General features: G+C 35.7%; 2 pseudogenes; both read right to left on the reverse strand.

The window, feature by feature from the left end:
• Nucleotides 1-1,370: 1,370 nt before the first annotated feature.
• On the reverse strand, nt 1,371-4,615 carry LOC120125895 (annotated as a pseudogene).
• Nucleotides 4,616-5,428: 813 nt separating this feature from the next.
• Nucleotides 5,429-10,163, reverse strand: LOC120125896 (annotated as a pseudogene).
• Between the last annotated feature and the right edge of the window lie 389 nt (nt 10,164-10,552).

The raw sequence follows: 10,552 nt of genomic DNA on the forward strand, positions 1-10,552 counted from the left end.
CATACCTAAAATTTAGTTTCCTTTTATTTTAGTACCCGTCGTTAAAAACTTAATGGTTTTAATATCTAAACTATCAGTTTTTGTTCATTTTAACAGCGGAGTACAAAAATAAAATAAAAACTAAACTTTAAGTATAGTTCTAAAAAATTGAAAGTTCAGGTACTAAAATGAATCAAAGTTGATAATTTAGGTAGTAAACACGCAATTCACCCTTTAAAATAATAATTATAGTAGTAATAATAACAAGTGTAAACTACGTATTTAGTACATAAACTATCAGTGTTAATCCGTTATAGTACTTAAACTTTTAATTTTTTAAAATCATACCTAACGTTTAATTTTCGTTTCATTTTAGTATATTGTCGTTAAAAACTTAATGCGTTTAGTATCTAAACTTTCATTTTTTCTCAAAACTTAATGTTAAATTTCAAACGAGTACTAAAATGAAACAAAACTAAAGTTTAAGTATGATTTTGAAAAAATAAAAATTTATATACTAAAATAAATCAAAACTGATAATTTAAGTACTAAAGGAGTATTTTACAATAATAAATAGTACCACGTAAGAAAACGGTTTAATAAAAGACTTATGTTCAAGTCTTGGGATGATATTAAACAACCCCTTTTCTAGTACATTTTGTATACTGATACTTGTTCTTAAATGTGCTTTCTTAATAAACATTGTTATTTTTAATTTTGTCTCTAGATGGACCCTTTGCTTAGTCTTTTTGTAATAATTTTTTCTTTTAATAAATCAAATGGATTTATTAAGAAAAATTTTAAGTATTAACATTCAGCCCAGACGGCCGTCAATTTTTTAACGGAAATAACGAGTTTGAAACATAATGAATAGTCGAGTGACCATTTTGTAACTTTTAATATTCAAATGACTCAACAAAACAACACCCTATAATCGTGGACTCAACAAATCACATGATCGAGATTCATCAAGCAGCAAGATTAAACAAAACATAAGACATTGGAAAAACAGAAGACAAGTTGTTCCAAGGTCTATTCAGATTAAACCAAAACACAAACAAAACGAAACCGAGACCAACGTACATGCAAGATACAGCTTGTCCATGGTTTTATTACAAACGGAACACGGAAACTAAGACCGGCATTGCCATGTCTATCCTGTGTTTTATCTATCAGCTTCGCTCTAACTCGGGAAAAAAACAGTAAAAGAAACATACCAACTGTGAGAGACACGAACCGAGTATCTCAGAGTTCGTCCAAGTCAATGCCCGAACCGGAACTCCACAAGAAGTCGGTTCGCTCTTGACTAGAAGCCCTTCTTCTCGAGCCCCATTCCATTCCCATTCTATCTGTATCTCCTATACTTTATATAATAATAAGTTACTTGGTTATCAAGGCACCTTATCGAGCTGGATCCAGTTATTTATTACCATAAGTGCAGCTTTGACTTTCTTCATGGTGCAGACGACGACATTGTTAACGGTTTCGACCGAGTCCGATGATAGCTTAGCAGTAGGAAGACTATTCACCAGAATCTGAAATCCAACTGTGAGTATGCATCCGTTGCTGTTTATACTGCCATCCATGTTGGAGTTCACCACATGTCCACTGGAGTTGCCTTGTCCAGTACGGTAAGTAGGTGAAATACAGGGAAGGATTGCGAATCCTGATGGTAAGAGTGCCACATATGCTGAATCGCCACCGTTCATCACTGTTCTCATCGATGATACATCGACGGGAGCGTAAAGTACCAATGCACCAGAGGCATCGGACCATGACTCTTGTAAAATTAGCATTGCGTTCTCGTTCGAGGTCATGGGCTGTGACATAGCTTAAAATATTGGATGAGAAAATCTAAGAAACATGCAGTTTAAGGCCTAACGTGTGTAGGAGAAGAATACTTACACCGCCACAAAGCAGAGAGACCGCGTTACCTACACCCGGTCCCTTGGAAACTTGAGCATCTCATTCATTGGACCAGTGTTGGACAGAATGTCCCACTGAATCCGCTGCCGTTCATCCCTTAAGAAATCATACAACCTTTTCTGTGTTTCCGGCAACCAATAGAAGTAGCAGCACACAGCAGAACACCAAAAGGTTCACCGGGATCGTTTGCATTAGTCCGGCTCATTACTCTCATATCTTCATCCACAACACCAATAGTAACCTTTTCCCATTTAGTCCCGCTCGAAACACAAACTCCCTCACAGAACATACGTGTCAGGCGTTGCGCAAGCTTCAACATGCTTTCCGTCCGGCCGAAGTTATTCCTATAGCAAAAATATCATGTATTAGATGAGGTACATTCAACGTTTAATCATCAAAGATGAAAGAATATGTAGCAGTTGGGGGGAAAAATACCTATATTATCTTCACTAGGAATGTCAGCCGACATTAGGACTGCCAAGCATTCACTTTGCCTTTGAAGAGTAGCAATCCACCTGTGTGCACCAAAGCCTACACCGGCATTGAGTGATGACCTCAAGAGATGGTGAACTGCGCTTTCATCGTATTCCGAGTGCTCGATCCAAGTAATCTGCAATTAAACGATCCGTAAGCATGCTCACTTGCAATAAATATCAAACCGAATAACTTCTTAAAAGATCATAAAAGCACATAAGCTTTACGACAACTTAGAAAAATCATCGTATGATCCTAACAGACTTCTTAAAAGATCAATTAAAGCACACAAACGTTACGACAACTTAAACAGATCATCATATGATCCTAATTCACTTATTAAAAGATCATAAAAGCACATAAGCGTTACGACAACTTAAAAGGTCATCATATGATCCTAATTCACTTCTTAAAAGGTCATAAAGCACATATGCGTTACGACAACTTAAAAAGATCATCATATGATCCTCATTGAATGCATATTAGGAGAAAATCAAGTACTATGCAAGCTTAATAAGAATCAAATGTAGAGTAGAGAACGTTATAAAATTAAGATTGGCAATTACTTTGGAGTACTTGTTGTCCAGATCCTGGATGACAAAGCCAGAAGGGAGCCTCCTGCAGTTGAGAACGCATACTTATCTGCGGCATCACGAGTGGTGTCAATTGAAACATCAACCATAATCCACACACCCTCCGAATGCTGTTTGCAGAACCGGATGAATCTCTGTCGACGGGCAGGAGCCAGTGGAGAAAGCACATGAAATTCAGCATCCATCTGCAAAGTATGATTTTCATTAGGCCAGGCTAAGTGGTGAAAAGAAACAAATATAGATGGTAGAAAAGAAAAAAACATACCACTTGCAATGCATTGTCTCTGGTTACACCTGTACCGGGGATAGCACATCGATGGTTGCTGCTTTATAAACCAAGCAGGGAAACATTTCTACCCAACGATTCTATTCATAAAGTAGCATAAAAATAATGTCAAACAACAATTTTCAAACAATGTTACTTTATTAAAGATTTGGTCGATCATAACGGCAACGAGTGATCGAGCAGCATACCGCATCCATTACTGCCTCAACGAGAGCCGAACCACGCAAGGAAACCAGGCCAGTTGCCCTTGTGGCCTCAGTTTGGTAGCCAGTTGGTTTCATTCCAATGAAAGAGGGGAAAGCTCTACTATACTGCTCAAGATTCAATGTTTCCAAAGAACCATCCGAGCCTTTGATCCAAAATGGACTATCAACCTGTGCCAATTTAATCATTCACCCAAAGCCCCCAAAGCAATATCTACCACAGCTGACCTGTCATATGGCATGTCATTGGCCATAGGTCTCGGCAACATAGCTCCATCACCAAAGTTAAATTCCATTGGCGATGAGGAGCCTCCTGCATTGTTCAAGCCTCCAAGACCATTTCTCCTCACTCCAAGCTCCACATTGTTGTTTAAGCCTTGGGAAGGAATAGGACCGGCCGAGGACGAGGAAGGGCAGTCCCAGAAATTGCTCGTTAAAGCAAAAACCCGGTCTAGTTCTTCTCTCAATCGAGCATTCTCCATCTGAAGTTGGTGCTGATCATAAGATATTTCACCAGGAACAGCTGGACCACCGCAATTGCTGCATACCGGGTTAGCCATGGCATGCTTCAAGTAATCATTCTCGGCTCGGAGTTTATCACACTCCTGTCTAAGGATCACATTCTCATGGCGCTCCAATTGGGTCTAGTTTAAACGACAAATCACCATCATTAGCCATCTCAAACTGAAGATTAGAACACAACCACATCAAGACCAACAAAACCAAAAGGTTCATCAATTATCATAAACTGACCTTCATTTGGGTTCTCCTGTTCTGGAACCAAACTTGATCTGCTTGATCTCCAGGCCTAACCTCCTGCTAAGTTCCAGCCTTTGCTTCTCATCAGGGTGAGGACAATCCTTGAAGAAACTACATAACAAACACAAGAAACGCAAAGATGTAAAGTTCAACAACAAATAAAAAGATTGAGTCAAGAAGAGAAAGATAAAGCAACCATACGATTCAAGCTCTTGGATTTGGTGTGGAGTGTGCCTATGGTACTTCTTCGGCCGGCTTCCATTAGAAGGAGCAGCAGCATCCTGATCATCACCGGAAGCATTCTCCATGTTATCACTTCCGGACCTACTGTCATTTTCATCTTCCCTCGTCCTCCCAACTAGATTGGGATCCAAGTTTTCCCCCAACTGATCCATTGTTCTCTGCACCAAAACCAAGTCCTTCTAAATTGAACGACTTGTCTTAAATAAATAATAACAAACACAAAGTCACGAAGCAAAAGATAAACACAAACAATAATAAAGTACGTGATAAAATAAATAAAGACAATGCATGGAGAGAGAGAGACAGAGAGAGAGAGAAGCTAGTACAAAGGGAAGCTTTGCTTAGTGAAGGGAATAACAAGGGCATCATCACCATTTAGCATGTTGCTGAACGATATCAGCCACAGCTATCCTTGATCAAACCCCAAAAATAGTTAAATCTGGAAAAGAAAAACACACCCAAGAATGAAAATCTCCACTTTCGTTTTTCTTTTTTTCCATAAAGTTTAAACCTTTTTTGAACAACTCCATCTCCTCTAATGGTGAAAGAAAAAAAAACGCCTCTCCTCGTTAACGCCCATGCATGACTGCAAGTGCAAGGTATCTATCTGTTTCTAGAAGACGTTTTCTGTTTTATCTCTAAAGAACGTAAGAGAGAGAAAATAAGAAAACTGAAGCGGAACAAGACAAAAAAGGTCCACTTTTTTAATTTTTTAAAAACCAAATAAGCTCACACTTCGCACTTTACACTCATACCTTCGCTTGATCCATTTCTAGCTAAACCCCACCTGGTAAAATCGCTGAAAAACACCAGAAGACATGCCTAACATCAACAACAAAAAACCCTAAAATTTCCCGGTAGCTGGCTTGACCAACTGTTTGTCGATATGTCTGACAGAAAAATGAAAACGACCCCAGAAAACCAAAAGAGAAAAAAGAAGAAGCAAAGAACACGAAAAGGCAAAGCTAATCACTTTGCCATTCACGCGACTCGAATCCTGTATCATTAACGGCACCTGAAACCATGATGAAGGTGTAATGAAACTAAAGCATTAAAAAGAAATCAAAGCCAATGAAAAATAACCCAGTTGACGTTCTCTCTCACCCTTTCGGAATGCCGGTATAGACAGCAGCAGGCTGTAATGCACACGAACAAGAACCCAAAGTCAGTACAGAGATTAAAATGAAAATAAAAATGTTAGCTTTATCTCTTTAAAAAAACATTCTTAGCAGCAAGCCAAGGTCTGTGTGTTTTTCAACAGAGTAAAAGATTACATGGAATTCAGATCCTCGGAAATTTCCCTTTCCCTTTACCTTTAAAACGTCGGGATCTGTTGCAGAGAGTCAAAAGGAAAGAACAGAAGTAGCTTATGTAATACTATAAAATATCGAACTTTTTTTTCTTCGAGAGAGTTATGAAAATGAAGAAGAACTGGTCTGGATATATATAGCAGAAAATCGTGAGCTTTTCCCCTTTCTTTTCCTTTTACTACAGTGTTTTGTGGGCCCCACAACCACCAAGACCAACGCTCAGGATGTCCGCCCTCTCTTTTCCCACTCGTTGAACTAGGTCGCGTGTGTTCTGGCGGACGTCGAGCGTTACTTAAAAAGGGTGATTTTACCGTTTTCGCACGAGAATTTCATCCGGTCCCGGATGTTATGGGGCTAAATGAGTAATTTAAAGTTAGCTGACGTGGGCCTGGGGCCACACGTGAGCGTGGACCTTGTGTTATGGTAAGATACCTTAATTGTGTAACGGCAGTCTCTGTTCTAACCAGATTTGAACGCCAACTCTATTCTTTTTGTCCTTTTGCTTGGACGGTTTTTTTTTCCTTTCAATTTTACAGATATTCTGATTATATCAAATATAATGACACTCTATAACACATAACATGTTTTATTATAACTTAAATGATAATATGGGTTCTAATAATGAATATTACCATATTTTATCATTGATAATAATAATTCGATTTATCATTTTAAAATAATTTTAATTTTAGACATATAATACGTGTCACGAAAATTAAAATAAACGTATGGAATTATTATAATAATAATAATATCGTTTATTATAACATCAATGGTTTGATTTATCAATCAGAATAATTATAAGATGATTGGATATACCGAAATATCTGGGACTAACGCGCTTGAAAAAGCTCTCTTTGTTACTGTGTGAAAACGTTAGATCATGTCACTATCTAGTCAAATTATAACGATCTTATTTATTGTATTTATTCGACCTCAATGATTGTTGTTTATAGACATGTAACACGTGTTATGAAAATTGAAATGTACATGAGAAACTATACTGATAAATATTGTTGTCGTTTACTATGACATCAATAATTTAATTTATCAATCAAAAAATTCTAAAATGATTGGATCTGTTGTAATAAATGGAGTTCACGCGCTTGACAAAGTTATTTTTGTTATTGAGTGAAAATGTTAGATCATGTTATTATCAAATCAAACTATAACGATCTTATTTATTGTATTTATTCGACTTCAATGATTGTTGTTTACATACATCTAACACGTGTTATGAAAATTGAAATGTACATGTGAAACTATACTGATAAATATTGTTGTCGTTTAATGTGACATCAATAATTTAATCTATCAATCGAAAGAATTCTAAAATGATTGGATCTGTTGTAATAAATGGAGTTCACATACTTGACAAAGTTATTTTTGTTACTGAGTGAAAACGTTAGATCATGTTATTATCAAGTCAAACTATAACGATAATATTTATTGTATTTATTCGACCTCAATGATTGTTATTTATAGACATGAAACACGTGTTATGAAATTGAAATGTATATGTAAAACTATATTGATAAATATTGTTGTCGTTTATTGTGACGTCAATGATTTGATTTATCAATCGAAAGAATTCTAAAATGATTGGATCTATTGTAATAACTGGAGTTCCTACGCTTGAGAAAGTTATTTTTGTTACTGAGTGAAAATGTTAGATCACGTTATCATCAAGTCAAACTATAACGATCTTATTTATTGTATTTATTCGACCTCAATGATTGTTGTTTACCTATATCTAACACGTGTTATGAAAATTAAAATGTACATGTGAAATTGTACTGATAAATATTGTTGTTGTTTACTGTAACATCAATAATTTAATCTATCAATCGAAAGAGTTCTAAAAATAAATGGATCTGTTGTAATAACCGGAGTTCGCTTTAGAAAGTTCTCTTTGTTACTGAGTGAAAATGTTAGATCATGTTATCACCAAACAAAATTATAATGATCTTATTTGTTTTATTTATTCAACTTAAATGATTGTTTTTGTAGACATATAACACGGGATAGAGAACTTGAAATAACTCGGTCTTAAATGTTTAAAGAATTTCTCTCTATTACAGGTGAAATTAATAGATTTATCATCCAGATAAATTAAATTATAACGATCTTATTTATTCGACTTCAATGATTATTGTGTATAAACGAATAATAAATATTATTATTTTCATTTTTTGTGATAGTAATAATTTGATTTATCAATCAAATAAATTCTATGATAATTGGATCTATTAAAATAACCGCTTGAAAAAGAATATTAACATTAACTTAGATTATAACATTTAGTATTTAAACTATCAGTTTTTGGTCTGTTTTAGTAATTAAACGTTCAATTTTTTCAAAACCATACTCAATGTTTAACTTTTGTTTCATTTTAGTACCTCAAAGTTAAAAACTTAACGTATCTAGTATTTAAACTATCAATTTTGATTTGTTTTAGTACCTAAACTTTCAAAAAAAAAATTCAAAATTGATGTTAAATTTTGAACATATGTACTAAAATGAAACAAAACTAGATTTTAAATATTGTTTTAAAAAAATTAAAAAATTAATACTAAAACGGATCAAAATTGATAATTTATGTACTAAACACATAATTTAACTTAGATTATTATGCTTTTTCTATTGAATTTATTTGACCTCATAGTAATTATCATATGGTGGCATTGTAAATTATGATGGCAAGTGCACAAGCATTGGCATTGTGCCCATGCCAAGAGAAGGTATTGGACTACATATAGTGCAACTTCATTATACAATAAAGGATTTGATCCAACTCACCAAGTCATCCGTGATTCCAGTGAATTAGAGTCATAAATTTTAAAATAATTTCTAAATAATTATTCACTTCTTATTTACATGTAGGAAAAAGATAAAGATTCAAGTTGAAAAAAATATATATATGGACAAATATTATCGATTGAGGCCATGGAAGACGTGGTGAACTGGGTACCATCTAATAATTTATCCGGTTACCCTAGACATAGAATTGTTATTTAGTTAGTATTATTCTTCAACAAGGGGCTGTTTTATTTTTCCCAGGTTTGCTCGCACCCTTCAGCAGCAACTTCATAGGTATTTTTGTCCAAGATTCGCACGTGGAAACCCTCCGGAAACAGCAGTCCGGCTGGACCGCGTTTCCGTCCTTCGTCACCGTCCACCTAAACGCATGCCGTTGTAATTCGTGTGATGTTATTTCGAGTATAACGATCGAATATAGAATAATGTCTCTTGAATTATTCATTTTACCTGTGATTTGTGACCAAATGATGAAGAAGAGCAATTTGGAGCTTTACGAATTCTGCCCCTGCACAAAGTCTCAAGCCACTACCAAACCCATAAAGAACTTAGAACCTGGATTCATTTCTCGTCCCTGGTGTGTGCGTTGTGAATTAGTTTCGAAATCCGAATACAGTGAACCAAATTGTCTTCAAGTTAGGTCTCGTTTATCAACCGAATTACCTTCCATCGCCATGGATTGAATGTAAGTGGATCCTAGTATTTCGTAGAGTTCAAATGGACTGATGGTGTACAAGCCAAGATGATCCAAACTGCAGGAATTGTATATCCTGTACCACCCACAATTTAATATTCGGATTAATATTGATGCATTCACTGTTAAATATAGATGAACTTGCTTGGAGGACTTAAACATGCCTTCGATTTCTATATCTTTGACCACTTTCCTGAAGATTGCAGGGACGATATTTCCGAGCCTGATGGTTTCATTGATAACCTGATGAGCAAAAGTTATAAACTTTAACAAAATACCCTAATGAACGTGACTTGAAGCTCATCATATGTGAAAGTCATTGATTTATTTTCTTTCCAAGTGATGCTTGAACCCTTTGTTTGATCTCTTTCCCTTAAGATTGCTTCAAGTTCTTGATGGTGAAAGAGACATGCGTGTCAACTCAATACAAGTATCGATGGATCGAGTAATTCGTTCGAAGACTTACGGTTAGCTCAGCTAATGCTAGGGGTTGCTCCGAAGATACTATCATACTTGAGAGCTAACACAACAGCAGAAGATGCAGATTCGAAGCAGCGAAAGGGAGAGCAAACAGCAAATCCAACGCCGTCTATTCTGATAGGATGCTGCCGGGTTTGCTCATTTCTTCCACTATCGTATCGAGAAAATCTCGGTCTTGTTTATCCGGCAACGACGCTAGACGCCGGTCGTGCAACATACTTTCACCAACTTCATTGCTTTGTTGCGGCCCTGTAAACATTGCCAGTAAGCAGTTCCGGGGATGTTTAGAGGAAATGAGATTAAACCCTCTATGAAAGCTGAATAGCATCCTCTTAGCTTCTCAGCAGACCTTGACTCCTCGCAACCGAATAGCTTCTTCACTGTAAAATCATATACCATCTGTCTGTTGAAAGTATTAAAATGGTTTTCAAGTTTGGTAACCAACTTTGAAAAAATGGTTTTCAAAGTTTGGTAAATGTTTCTTTGAAAATGGTTTTCAAAGTTTGGTAAATATTTCTTTGAAAAATAGTTTTTCAAAGTTTGGTAGATTTTGTTGAAAAATGATAATGGGATAATCACAATTAATCCCTAGGTTTTAGGGTATTTACAAGATTAAGTCCTTAAGTTTCAACTATAAATACCCTAGCTCATTTAGCTTCAAAACTATCTCAAAAATCATTTCTTTCTCCCAATACTAGAGAGTTTTCTTGTGAGTAGTGAGTGTTTTGTAAACACCTGTAAATTTTCTCTCTTAGTAAAAGATCTGCAGCAGTCCGGAGACGTAAGCA

The sequence above is a fragment of the Hibiscus syriacus genome, unplaced genomic scaffold, assembly GCF_006381635.1.
Source record: "Hibiscus syriacus cultivar Baekdansim isolate YM2019G1 unplaced genomic scaffold, ASM638163v2 tig00110446_pilon, whole genome shotgun sequence".
Classification (NCBI taxonomy): Eukaryota; Viridiplantae; Streptophyta; class Magnoliopsida; order Malvales; family Malvaceae; genus Hibiscus; species Hibiscus syriacus.